Raw genomic sequence first — 12884 nt, 5'->3', positions numbered from 1 at the left:
CAGCTTAGTCCTGCCCTTCCCAAATGGCCCTTTCCCCGCCCTGCCATGCGGTGTATGCCCAGCGCCTCCAGCTGGTGGCCGGGAAGAGCTTCAGGCTGCAGCCGTGGCGCTGTGGAGCTGCGCTAGCAGCAGAAGCAGCATCTGTGCCTGCAGCAGTGCTCGCGATCTGTCCGGCCAAGTGGTAGCAGGTGCTCCACAGCACATCACGCAGAAGCAAACGGGCCTGCAACTGTAAATGTGGGGAGTGGAAGGGGTATAGATGTCGGTTTTAGCGAGGGGGTATGTGCGCATTTCAAGACAACAAGGTGGACTGTTCCTGCTCTTTGCAGGGAATGTGAGAGAACAAGTGGCCTGTGCATCGTGACAGTACTTAAGGGGTATGAAGGTCTGGGGCACTGATGGCTCGTGCATGCTTCTTTAAATGTGCCTTCTTTTCTCAGTGCTACAAGTGAGCTACGAGTCCACAGGTATGTCAGCAGAGATGCCTGAGGGGTAGCCTTGCCTTCCATGCCTTAAAGCCACACATAATACTGAAGATGCCGGGCCAAACTTGACCGAGCGTCCACAACATCAAAGAGTGTGCAGCAACCGAACAAGAGGGCTCAAAGGCCCAGACTCTGCAGGGGCTCTTGTGATAGGAAACTTGCTAAAAAGAGACAACAAAGCTGCCAGAGCAGCAGGCTGTGCAGGATGGCTTGCTTTACCCATGCACGGTGCCCTGCAGGCTCTTGTGCGTGCTCTCGGGGGCCTGCAGCTTCCCTCAGGACACATCGACCTGCTCCGGCGTGCTCTCTTCCATGGGCTGCGCTGCATTAAAAGTTTGTTTCTGGCGCCAGAACCACCCCCTGCTCTTCCTCCTCCTCCTGCTCCTCCTCCTGTTCCTCCCCCTGCTCCCCCTCTTGCCCGGCCTGCCCCTCCAAACCCTTCCTCCCCCTCTTTACTCCCGCTCCAACTCTCACCTTAGCCTTTGCACAGCTGTTTCTCACACTTTTCTCCTCACTCCCCACTGCTGAGCAGCATGTTGCCTTTTGTGGCGGTCCTTTCCAAGCAACCTAAGGCACCGCCTTCTTGGCTGCCAGGCACTGCCCCGCCCTGCGGCAGTGCCGCTACAACCGGCTGTGTCAGCACGCATGGGGCCGATACCGGCTTCTTCTCAGAGGCCACCAGCAGCCCCCGCTGACAGCACCTGGGCAAACACCCGGCACAGCTCTAGAGAAACGTATATATTCCTACATGTGAGAGTGTCCCGGTCTGGAAGCAGGCACCCAGTCAGAGGGAGGAATGAGGAGATGACAGGGTTTTGAAAACAAAGCTGGCTAAGCCAATCAGGGAGCGGTACGAAAACAGGTGGGTTGGGTCCTTTCACAAAATGGCGGCTCCTCACTGTGGAATGCGGAATGCAACAAAATGGTGCCCGCCACTGCGGGTGGCTGGGAGGGATTGCCTGTCCTGGCCCATCCCACCTGCAGGAGGGCCAATCAGCAGCTTAGTCCTGCCCTTCCCAAATGGCCCTTTCCCCGCCCTGCCATGCGGTGTATGCCCAGCGCCTCCAGCTGGTGGCCGGGAAGAGCTTCAGGCTGCAGCCGTGGCGCTGTGGAGCTGCGCTAGCAGCAGAAGCAGCATCTGTGCCTGCAGCAGTGCTCGCGATCTGTCCGGCCAAGTGGTAGCAAGAGCTCCACAGCACATCACGCAGAAGTAAACGGGCCTGCAACTGTAAATGTGGGGAGTGGAAGGGGTATAGATGTCGGTTTTAGAGAGGGGGTATGTGCGCATATCAAGACAACAAGGTGGACTGTTCCTGCTCTTTGCAGAGAATGTGAGAGAACAAGTGGCCTGTGCATCGTGACAGTACTTAAGGGGTATGAAGGTCTGGAGCACTGATGGCTCGTGCATGCTTCTTTAAATGTGCCTTCTTTTCTCAGTGCTACAAGTCAGCTACGAGTCCACAGGTATGTCAGCAGAGTTGCCTGAGGGGTAGCCTTGCCTTCCATGCCTTAAAGCCACACATAATACTGAAGATGCCGGGCCAAACTTGACCGAGCGTCCAGAACATCAAAGAGTGTGCAGCAACCTAACAAGAGGGCTCAAAGGCCCAGACTCTGCAGGGGCTCTTGCGATAGGAAACTTGCTAAAAAGAGACTCCAAAGCTGCCAGAGCAGCAGGCTGTGCAGGATGGCTTGCTTTACCCATGCACGGTGCCCTGCAGGCTCTTGTGCGTGCTCTCGGGGGCCTGCAGCTTCCCTCAGGACACATCGACCTGCTCCGGCGTGCTCTCTTCCATGGGCTGCGCTGCATTAAAAGTTTGTTTCTGGCGCCAGAACCACCCCCTGCTCTTCCTCCTCCTCCTGCTCCTCCTCCTGTTCCTCCCCCTGCTCCCCCTCTTGCCCGGCCTGCCCCTCCAAACCCTTCCTCCCGCTCTTTACTCCCGATCCAACTCTCACCTTAGCCTTTGCACAGCTGTTTCTCACACTTTTCTCCTCACTCCCCACTGCTGAGCAGCATGTTGCCTTTTGTGGCGGTCCTTTCCAAGCAACCTAAGGCACCGCCTTCTTGGCTGCCAGGCACTGCCCCGCCCTGCGGCAGTGCCGCTACAACCGGCTGTGTCAGCACGCATGGGGCCGATACCGGCTTCTTCTCAGAGGCCACCAGCAGCCCCCGCTGACAGCACCTGGGCAAACACCCGGCACAGCTCTACAGAAACGTATATATTCCTACATGTGAGAGTGTCCCGGTCTGGAAGCAGGCACCCAGTCAGAGGGAGGAATGAGGAGATGACAGGGTTTTGAAAACAAAGCTGGCTAAGCCAATCAGGGAGCGGTACGAAAACAGGTGGGTTGGGTCCTTTCACAAAATGGCGGCTCCTCACTGTGGAATGCGGAATGCAAGAAAATGGTGCCCGCCACTGCGGGTGGCTGGGAGGGATTGCCTGTCCTGGCCCATCCCACCTGCAGGAGGGCCAATCAGCAGCTTAGTCCTGCCCTTCCCAAATGGCCCTTTCCCCGCCCTGCCATGCGGTGTATGCCCAGCGCCTCCAGCTGGTGGCCGGGAAGAGCTTCAGGCTGCAGCCGTGGCGCTGTGGAGCTGCGCTAGCAGCAGAAGCAGCATCTGTGCCTGCAGCAGTGCTCGCGATCTGTCCGGCCAAGTGGTAGCAGGTGCTCCACAGCACATCACGCAGAAGCAAACGGGCCTGCAACTGTAAATGTGGGGAGTGGAAGGGGTATAGATGTCGGTTTTAGCGAGGGGGTATGTGCGCATTTCAAGACAACAAGGTGGACTGTTCCTGCTCTTTGCAGGGAATGTGAGAGAACAAGTGGCCTGTGCATCGTGACAGTACTTCAGGGGTATGAAGGTCTGAGGCACTGATGGCTCGTGCATGATTCTTTAAATGTGCCTTCTTTTCTCAGTGCTACAAGTGAGCTACGAGTCCACAGGTATGTCAGCAGAGATGCCTGAGGGGTAGCCTTGCCTTCCATGCCTTAAAGCCACACATAATACTGAAGATGCCGGGCCAAACTTGACCGAGCGTCCACAACATCAAAGAGTGTGCAGCAACCGAACAAGAGGGCTCAAAGGCCCAGACTCTGCAGGGGCTCTTGTGATAGGAAACTTGCTAAAAAGAGACAACAAAGCTGCCAGAGCAGCAGGCTGTGCAGGATGGCTTGCTTTACCCATGCACGGTGCCCTGCAGGCTCTTGTGCATGCTCTCGGGGGCCTGCAGCTTCCCTCAGGACACATCGACCTGCTCCGGCGTGCTCTCTTCCATGGGCTGCGCTGCATTAAAAGTTTGTTTCTGGCGCCAGAACCACCCCCTGCTCTTCCTCCTCCTCCTGCTCCTCCTCCTGTTCCTCCCCCTGCTCCCCCTCTTGCCCGGCCTGCCCCTCCAAACCCTACCTCCCGCTCTTTACTCCCGATCCAACTCTCACCTTAGCCTTTGCACAGCTGTTTCTCACACTTTTCTCCTCACTCCCCACTGCTGAGCAGCATGTTGCCTTTTGTGGCGGTCCTTTCCAAGCAACCTAAGGCACCGCCTTCTTGGCTGCCAGGCACTGCCCCGCCCTGCGGCAGTGCCGCTACAACCGGCTGTGTCAGCATGCATGGGGCCGATACCGGCTTCTTCTCAGAGGCCACCAGCAGCCCCCGCTGACAGCACCTGGGCAAACACCCGGCACAGCTCTACAGAAACGTATATATTCCTACATGTGAGAGTGTCCCGGTCTGGAAGCAGGCACCCAGTCAGAGGGAGGAATGAGGAGATGACAGGGTTTTGAAAACAAAGCTGGCTAAGCCAATCAGGGAGCGGTACGAAAACAGGTGGGTTGGGTCCTTTCACAAAATGGCGGCTCCTCACTGTGGAATGAGGAATGCAACAAAATGGTGCCCGCCACTGCGGGTGGCTGGGAGGGATTGCCTGTCCTGGCCCATCCCACCTGCAGGAGGGCAAATCAGCAGCTTAGTCCTGCCCTTCCCAAATGGCCCTTTCCCCGCCCTGCCATGCGGTGTATGCCCAGCGCCTCCAGCTGGTGGCCGGGAAGAGCTTCAGGCTGCAGCCGTGGCGCTGTGGAGCTGCGCTAGCAGCAGAAGCAGCATCTGTGCCTGCAGCAGTGCTCGCGATCTGTCCGGCCAAGTGGTAGCAGGTGCTACACAGCACATCACGCAGAAGCAAACGGGCCTGCAACTGTAAATGTGGGGAGTGGAAGGGGTATAGATGTCGGTTCTAGAGAGGGGGTATGTGCGCATTTCAAGACAACAAGGTGGACTGTTCCTGCTCTTTGCAGGGAATGTGAGAGAACAAGTGGCCTGTGCATCGTGACAGTACTTAAGGGGTATGAAGGTCTGGGGCACTGATGGCTCGTGCATGCTTCTTTAAATGTGCCTTCTTTTCTCAGTGCTACAAGTGAGCTACGAGTCCACAGGTATGTCAGCAGAGATGCCTGAGGGGTAGCCTTGCCTTCCATGCCTTAAAGCCACACATAATACTGAAGATGCCGGGCCAAACTTGACCGAGCGTCCACAACATCAAAGAGTGTGCAGCAACCGAACAAGAGGGCTCAAAGGCCCAGACTCTGCAGGGGCTCTTGTGATAGGAAACTTGCTAAAAAGAGACAACAAAGCTGCCAGAGCAGCAGGCTGTGCAGGATGGCTTGCTTTACCCATGCACGGTGCCCTGCAGGCTCTTGTGCGTGCTCTCGGGGGCCTGCAGCTTCCCTCAGGACACATCGACCTGCTCCGGCGTGCTCTCTTCCATGGGCTGCGCTGCATTAAAAGTTTGTTTCTGGCGCCAGAACCACCCCCTGCTCTTCCTCCTCCTCCTGCTCCTCCTCCTGTTCCTCCCCCTGCTCCCCCTCTTGCCCGGCCTGCCCCTCCAAACCCTTCCTCCCCCTCTTTACTCCCGCTCCAACTCTCACCTTAGCCTTTGCACAGCTGTTTCTCACACTTTTCTCCTCACTCCCCACTGCTGAGCAGCATGTTGCCTTTTGTGGCGGTCCTTTCCAAGCAACCTAAGGCACCGCCTTCTTGGCTGCCAGGCACTGCCCCGCCCTGCGGCAGTGCCGCTACAACCGGCTGTGTCAGCACGCATGGGGCCGATACCGGCTTCTTCTCAGAGGCCACCAGCAGCCCCCGCTGACAGCACCTGGGCAAACACCCGGCACAGCTCTACAGAAACGTATATATTCCTACATGTGAGAGTGTCCCAGTCTGGAAGCAGGCACCCAGTCAGAGGGAGGAATGAGGAGATGACAGGGTTTTGAAAACAAAGCTGGCTAAGCCAATCAGGGAGCGGTACGAAAACGGGTGGGTTGGGTCCTTTCACAAAATGGCGGCTCCTCACTGTGGAATGCGGAATGCAACAAAATGGTGCCCGCCACTGCGGGTGGCTGGGAGGGATTGCCTGTCCTGGCCCATCCCACCTGCAGGAGGGCCAATCAGCAGCTTAGTCCTGCCCTTCCCAAATGGCCCTTTCCCCGCCCTGCCATGCGGTGTATGCCCAGCGCCTCCAGCTGGTGGCCGGGAAGAGCTTCAGGCTGCAGCCGTGGCGCTGTGGAGCTGCGCTAGCAGCAGAAGCAGCATCTGTGCCTGCAGCAGTGCTCGCGATCTGTCCGGCCAAGTGGTAGCAAGAGCTCCACAGCACATCACGCAGAAGTAAACGGGCCTGCAACTGTAAATGTGGGGAGTGGAAGGGGTATAGATGTCGGTTTTAGCGAGGGGGTATGTGCGCATATCAAGACAACAAGGTGGACTGTTCCTGCTCTTTGCAGAGAATGTGAGAGAACAAGTGGCCTGTGCATCGTGACAGTACTTAAGGGGTATGAAGGTCTGGAGCACTGATGGCTCGTGCATGCTTCTTTAAATGTGCCTTCTTTTCTCAGTGCTACAAGTCAGCTACGAGTCCACAGGTATGTCAGCAGAGTTGCCTGAGGGGTAGCCTTGCCTTCCATGCCTTAAAGCCACACATAATACTGAAGATGCCGGGCCAAACTTGACCGAGCGTCCACAACATCAAAGAGTGTGCAGCAACCTAACAAGAGGGCTCAAAGGCCCAGACTCTGCAGGGGCTCTTGCGATAGGAAACTTGCTAAAAAGAGACTCCAAAGATGCCAGAGCAGCAGGCTGTGCAGGATGGCTTGCTTTACCCATGCACGGTGCCCTGCAGGCTCTTGTGCGTGCTCTCGGGGGCCTGCAGCTTCCCTCAGGACACATCGACCTGCTCCGGCGTGCTCTCTTCCATGGGCTGCGCTGCATTAAAAGTTTGTTTCTGGCGCCAGAACCACCCCCTGCTCTTCCTCCTCCTCCTGCTCCTCCTCCTGTTCCTCCCCCTGCTCCCCCTCTTGCCCGGCCTGCCCCTCCAAACCCTTCCTCCCCCTCTTTACTCCCGCTCCAACTCTCACCTTAGCCTTTGCACAGCTGTTTCTCACACTTTTCTCCTCACTCCCCACTGCTGAGCAGCATGTTGCCTTTTGTGGCGGTCCTTTCCAAGCAACCTAAGGCACCGCCTTCTTGGCTGCCAGGCACTGCCCCGCCCTGCGGCAGTGCCGCTACAACCGGCTGTGTCAGCATGCATGGGGCCGATACCGGCTTCTTCTCAGAGGCCACCAGCAGCCCCCGCTGACAGCACCTGGGCAAACACCCGGCACAGCTCTACAGAAACGTATATATTACTTCATGTGAGAGTGTCCCGGTCTGGAAGCAGGCACCCAGTCAGAGGGAGGAATGAGGAGATGACAGGGTTTTGAAAACAAAGCTGGCTAAGCCAATCAGGGAGCGGTACGAAAACAGGTGGGTTGGGTCCTTTCACAAAATGGCGGCTCCTCACTGTGGAATGCGGAATGCAACAAAATGGTGCCCGCCACTGCGGGTGGCTGGGAGGGATTGCCTGTCCTGGCCCATCCCACCTGCAGGAGGGCCAATCAGCAGCTTAGTCCTGCCCTTCCCAAATGGCCCTTTCCCCGCCCTGCCATGCGGTGTATGCCCAGCGCCTCCAGCTGGTGGCCGGGAAGAGCTTCAGGCTGCAGCCGTGGCGCTGTGGAGCTGCGCTAGCAGCAGAAGCAGCATCTGTGCCTGCAGCAGTGCTCGCGATCTGTCCGGCCAAGTGGTAGCAGGTGCTCCACAGCACATCACGCAGAAGCAAACGGGCCTGCAACTGTAAATGTGGGGAGTGGAAGGGGTATAGATGTCGGTTTTAGCGAGGGGGTATGTGCGCATTTCAAGACAACAAGGTGGACTGTTCCTGCTCTTTGCAGGGAATGTGAGAGAACAAGTGGCCTGTGCATCGTGACAGTACTTCAGGGGTATGAAGGTCTGGGGCACTGATGGCTCGTGCATGCTTCTTTAAATGTGCCTTCTTTTCTCAGTGCTACAAGTGAGCTACGAGTCCACAGGTATGTCAGCAGAGATGCCTGAGGGGTAGCCTTGCCTTCCAGGCCTTAAAGCCACACATAATACTGAAGATGCCGGGCCAAACTTGACCGAGCGTCCACAACATCAAAGAGTGTGCAGCAACCTAACAAGAGGGCTCAAAGGCCCAGACTCTGCAGGGGCTCTTGCGATAGGAAACTTGCTAAAAAGAGACTCCAAAGCTGCCAGAGCAGCAGGCTGTGCAGGATGGCTTGCTTTACCCATGCACGGTGCCCTGCAGGCTCTTGTGCGTGCTCTCGGGGGCCTGCAGCTTCCCTCAGGACACATCGACCTGCTCCGGCGTGCTCTCTTCCATGGGCTGCGCTGCATTAAAAGTTTGTTTCTGGCGCCAGAACCACCCCCTGCTCTTCCTCCTCCTCCTGCTCCTCCTCCTGTTCCTCCCCCTGCTCCCCCTCTTGCCCGGCCTGCCCCTCCAAACCCTTCCTCCCCCTCTTTACTCCCGCTCCAACTCTCACCTTAGCCTTTGCACAGCTGTTTCTCACACTTTTCTCCTCACTCCCCACTGCTGAGCAGCATGTTGCCTTTTGTGGCGGTCCTTTCCAAGCAACCTAAGGCACCGCCTTCTTGGCTGCCAGGCACTGCCCCGCCCTGCGGCAGTGCCGCTACAACCGGCTGTGTCAGCATGCATGGGGCCGATACTGGCTTCTTCTCAGAGGCCACCAGCAGCGCCCGCTGACAGCACCTGGGCAAACACCTGGCACAGCTCTACAGAAACGTATATATTCCTACATGTGAGAGTGTCCCGGTCTGGAAGCAGGCACCCAGTCAGAGGGAGGAATGAGGAGATGACAGGGTTTTGAAAACAAAGCTGGCTAAGCCAATCAGGGAGCGGTACGAAAACGGGTGGGTTGGGTCCTTTCACAAAATGGCGGCTCCTCACTGTGGAATGCGGAATGCAACAAAATGGTGCCCGCCACTGCGGGTGGCTGGGAGGGATTGCCTGTCCTGGCCCATCCCACCTGCAGGAGGGCCAATCAGCAGCTTAGTCCTGCCCTTCCCAAATGGCCCTTTCCCCGCCCTGCCATGCGGTGTATGCCCAGCGCCTCCAGCTGGTGGCCGGGAAGAGCTTCAGGCTGCAGCCGTGGCGCTGTGGAGCTGCGCTAGCAGCAGAAGCAGCATCTGTGCCTGCTGCAGTGCTCGCGATCTGTCCGGCCAAGTGGTAGCAGGTGCTCCACAGCACATCACGCAGAAGCAAACGGGCCTGCAACTGTAAATGTGGGGAGTGGAAGGGGTATAGATGTCGGTTTTAGCGAGGTGGTATGTGCGCATATCAAGACAACAAGGTGGACTGTTCCTGCTCTTTGCAGGGAATGTGAGAGAACAAGTGGCCTGTGCATCGTGACAGTACTTCAGGGGTATGAAGGTCTGGGGCACTGATGGCTCGTGCATGCTTCTTTAAATGTGCCTTCTTTTCTCAGTGCTACAAGTGAGCTACGAGTCCACAGGTATGTCAGCAGAGATGCCTGAGGGGTAGCCTTGCCTTCCAGGCCTTAAAGCCACACATAATACTGAAGATGCCGGGCCAAACTTGACCGAGCGTCCACAACATCAAAGAGTGTGCAGCAACCTAACAAGAGGGCTCAAAGGCCCAGACTCTGCAGGGGCTCTTGCGATAGGAAACTTGCTAAAAAGAGACTCCAAAGCTGCCAGAGCAGCAGGCTGTGCAGGATGGCTTGCTTTACCCATGCACGGTGCCCTGCAGGCTCTTGTGCGTGCTCTCGGGGGCCTGCAGCTTCCCTCAGGACACATCGACCTGCTCCGGCGTGCTCTCTTCCATGGGCTGCGCTGCATTAAAAGTTTGTTTCTGGCGCCAGAACCACCCCCTGCTCTTCCTCCTCCTCCTGCTCCTCCTCCTGTTCCTCCCCCTGCTCCCCCTCTTGCCCGGCCTGCCCCTCCAAACCCTTCCTCCCCCTCTTTACTCCCGCTCCAACTCTCACCTTAGCCTTTGCACAGCTGTTTCTCACACTTTTCTCCTCACTCCCCACTGCTGAGCAGCATGTTGCCTTTTGTGGCGGTCCTTTCCAAGCAACCTAAGGCACCGCCTTCTTGGCTGCCAGGCACTGCCCCGCCCTGCGGCAGTGCCGCTACAACCGGCTGTGTCAGCATGCATAGGGCCGATACCGGCTTCTTCTCAGAGGCCACCAGCAGCCCCCGCTGCCAGCACCTGGGCAAACACCCGGCACAGCTCTACAGAAACGTATATATTCCTACATGTGAGAGTGTCCCGGTCTGGAAGCAGGCACCCAGTCAGAGGGAGGAATGAGGAGATGACAGGGTTTTGAAAACAAAGCTGGCTAAGCCAATCAGGGAGCGGTACGAAAACAGGTGGGTTGGGTCCTTTCACAAAATGGCGGCTCCTCACTGTGGAATGCGGAATGCAACAAAATGGTGCCCGCCACTGCGGGTGGTTGGGAGGGATTGCCTGTCCTGGCCCATCCCACCTGCAGGAGGGCCACTCAGCAGCTTAGTCCTGCCCTTCCCAAATGGCCCTTTCCCCGCCCTGCCATGCGGTGTATGCCCAGCGCCTCCAGCTGGTGGCCGGGAAGAGCTTCAGGCTGCAGCCGTGGCGCTGTGGAGCTGCGCTAGCAGCAGAAGCAGCATCTGTGCCTGCTGCAGTGCTCGCGATCTGTCCGGCCAAGTGGTAGCAGGTGCTCCACAGCACATCACGCAGAAGCAAACGGGCCTGCAACTGTAAATGTGGGGAGTGGAAGGGGTTTAGCTGTCGGTTTTAGCGAGGGGGTATGTGCGCATTTCAAGACAACAAGGTGGACTGTTCCTGCTCTTTGCAGGGAATGTGAGAGAACAAGTGGCCTGTGCATCGTGACAGTACTTCAGGGGTATGAAGGTCTGGGGCACTGATGGCTCGTGCATGCTTCTTTAAATGTGCCTTCTTTTCTCAGTGCTACAAGTGAGCTACGAGTCCACAGGTATGTCAGCAGAGATGCCTGAGGGGTAGCCTTGCCTTCCAGGCCTTAAAGCCACACATAATACTGAAGATGCCGGGCCAAACTTGACCGAGCGTCCACAACATCAAAGAGTGTGCAGCAACCTAACAAGAGGGCTCAAAGGCCCAGACTCTGCAGGGGCTCTTGCGATAGGAAACTTGCTAAAAAGAGACTCCAAAGCTGCCAGAGCAGCAGGCTGTGCAGGATGGCTTGCTTTACCCATGCACGGTGCCCTGCAGGCTCTTGTGCGTGCTCTCGGGGGCCTGCAGCTTCCCTCAGGACACATCGACCTGCTCCGGCGTGCTCTCTTCCATGGGCTGCGCTGCATTAAAAGTTTGTTTCTGGCGCCAGAACCACCCCCTGCTCTTCCTCCTCCTCCTGCTCCTCCTCCTGTTCCTCCCCCTGCTCCCCCTCTTGCCCGGCCTGCCCCTCCAAACCCTTCCTCCCCCTCTTTACTCCCGCTCCAACTCTCACCTTAGCCTTTGCACAGCTGTTTCTCACACTTTTCTCCTCACTCCCCACTGCTGAGCAGCATGTTGCCTTTTGTGGCGGTCCTTTCCAAGCAACCTAAGGCACCGCCTTCTTGGCTGCAAGGCACTGCCCCGCCCTGCGGCAGTGCCGCTACAACCGGCTGTGTCAGCATGCATGGGGCCGATACTGGCTTCTTCTCAGAGGCCACCAGCAGCGCCCGCTGACAGCACCTGGGCAAACACCTGGCACAGCTCTACAGAAACGTATATATTCCTACATGTGAGAGTGTCCCGGTCTGGAAGCAGGCACCCAGTCAGAGGGAGGAATGAGGAGATGACAGGGTTTTGAAAACAAAGCTGGCTAAGCCAATCAGGGAGCGGTACGAAAACGGGTGGGTTGGGTCCTTTCACAAAATGGCGGCTCCTCACTGTGGAATGCGGAATGCAACAAAATGGTGCCCGCCACTGCGGGTGGCTGGGAGGGATTGCCTGTCCTGGCCCATCCCACCTGCAGGAGGGCCAATCAGCAGCTTAGTCCTGCCCTTCCCAAATGGCCCTTTCCCCGCCCTGCCATGCGGTGTATGCCCAGCGCCTCCAGCTGGTGGCCGGGAAGAGCTTCAGGCTGCAGCCGTGGCGCTGTGGAGCTGCGCTAGCAGCAGAAGCAGCATCTGTGCCTGCTGCAGTGCTCGCGATCTGTCCGGCCAAGTGGTAGCAGGTGCTCCACAGCACATCACGCAGAAGCAAACGGGCCTGCAACTGTAAATGTGGGGAGTGGAAGGGGTTTAGCTGTCGGTTTTAGCGAGGGGGTATGTGCGCATTTCAAGACAACAAGGTGGACTGTTCCTGCTCTTTGCAGGGAATGTGAGAGAACAAGTGGCCTGTGCATCGTGACAGTACTTCAGGGGTATGAAGGTCTGGGGCACTGATGGCTCGTGCATGCTTCTTTAAATGTGCCTTCTTTTCTCAGTGCTACAAGTGAGCTACGAGTCCACAGGTATGTCAGCAGAGATGCCTGAGGGGTAGCCTTGCCTTCCATGCCTTAAAGCCACCCATAATAATGAAGATGCCGGGCCAAATTTATCCAAGCGTCCACAACGTCAAAGAGCGTGCTCAACCTCACGCGTCCTCCCTCAATTAGTTTTCAACAATCTTGGTAATCCGGTGAAAACCCCGTAGACTGCAAGCTGGCCAATTTTTGCTAATTTTGAAGAAGGGCAGGGAAAAACCCTAGCAATTAGAGGCCTGTCCGTCTCACATCAGTACCTGGTAAAATTATGGAGAAGATGATCATTGAATTTATTGAAACACACCTGGGGGACAATGCAGTCATTTGTCCCAGCCAACATGGGTTCATGAGGGTTAGGTCCTGCCTAACAAATTTGATTTCCTTTTATGATAAGATCACCCTTCTAGCTGATCATGGGAAACCAGCGGATGTTATTTTTTTGGACTTCAGCAAAGCTTTTGACACAGTTTCCCAACAAAATGTCCAGCATAGAACTAAACAAAAACATTATACGATGGGTGAAGTGTTGGGTGACGTGCAGGGCTCAAA

This window comes from Anser brachyrhynchus (assembly GCF_964034855.1).
Source record: "Anser brachyrhynchus genome assembly, chromosome: Z".
Classification (NCBI taxonomy): domain Eukaryota; kingdom Metazoa; phylum Chordata; class Aves; order Anseriformes; family Anatidae; genus Anser; species Anser brachyrhynchus.
This window is presented reverse-complemented; position numbering follows the sequence as displayed.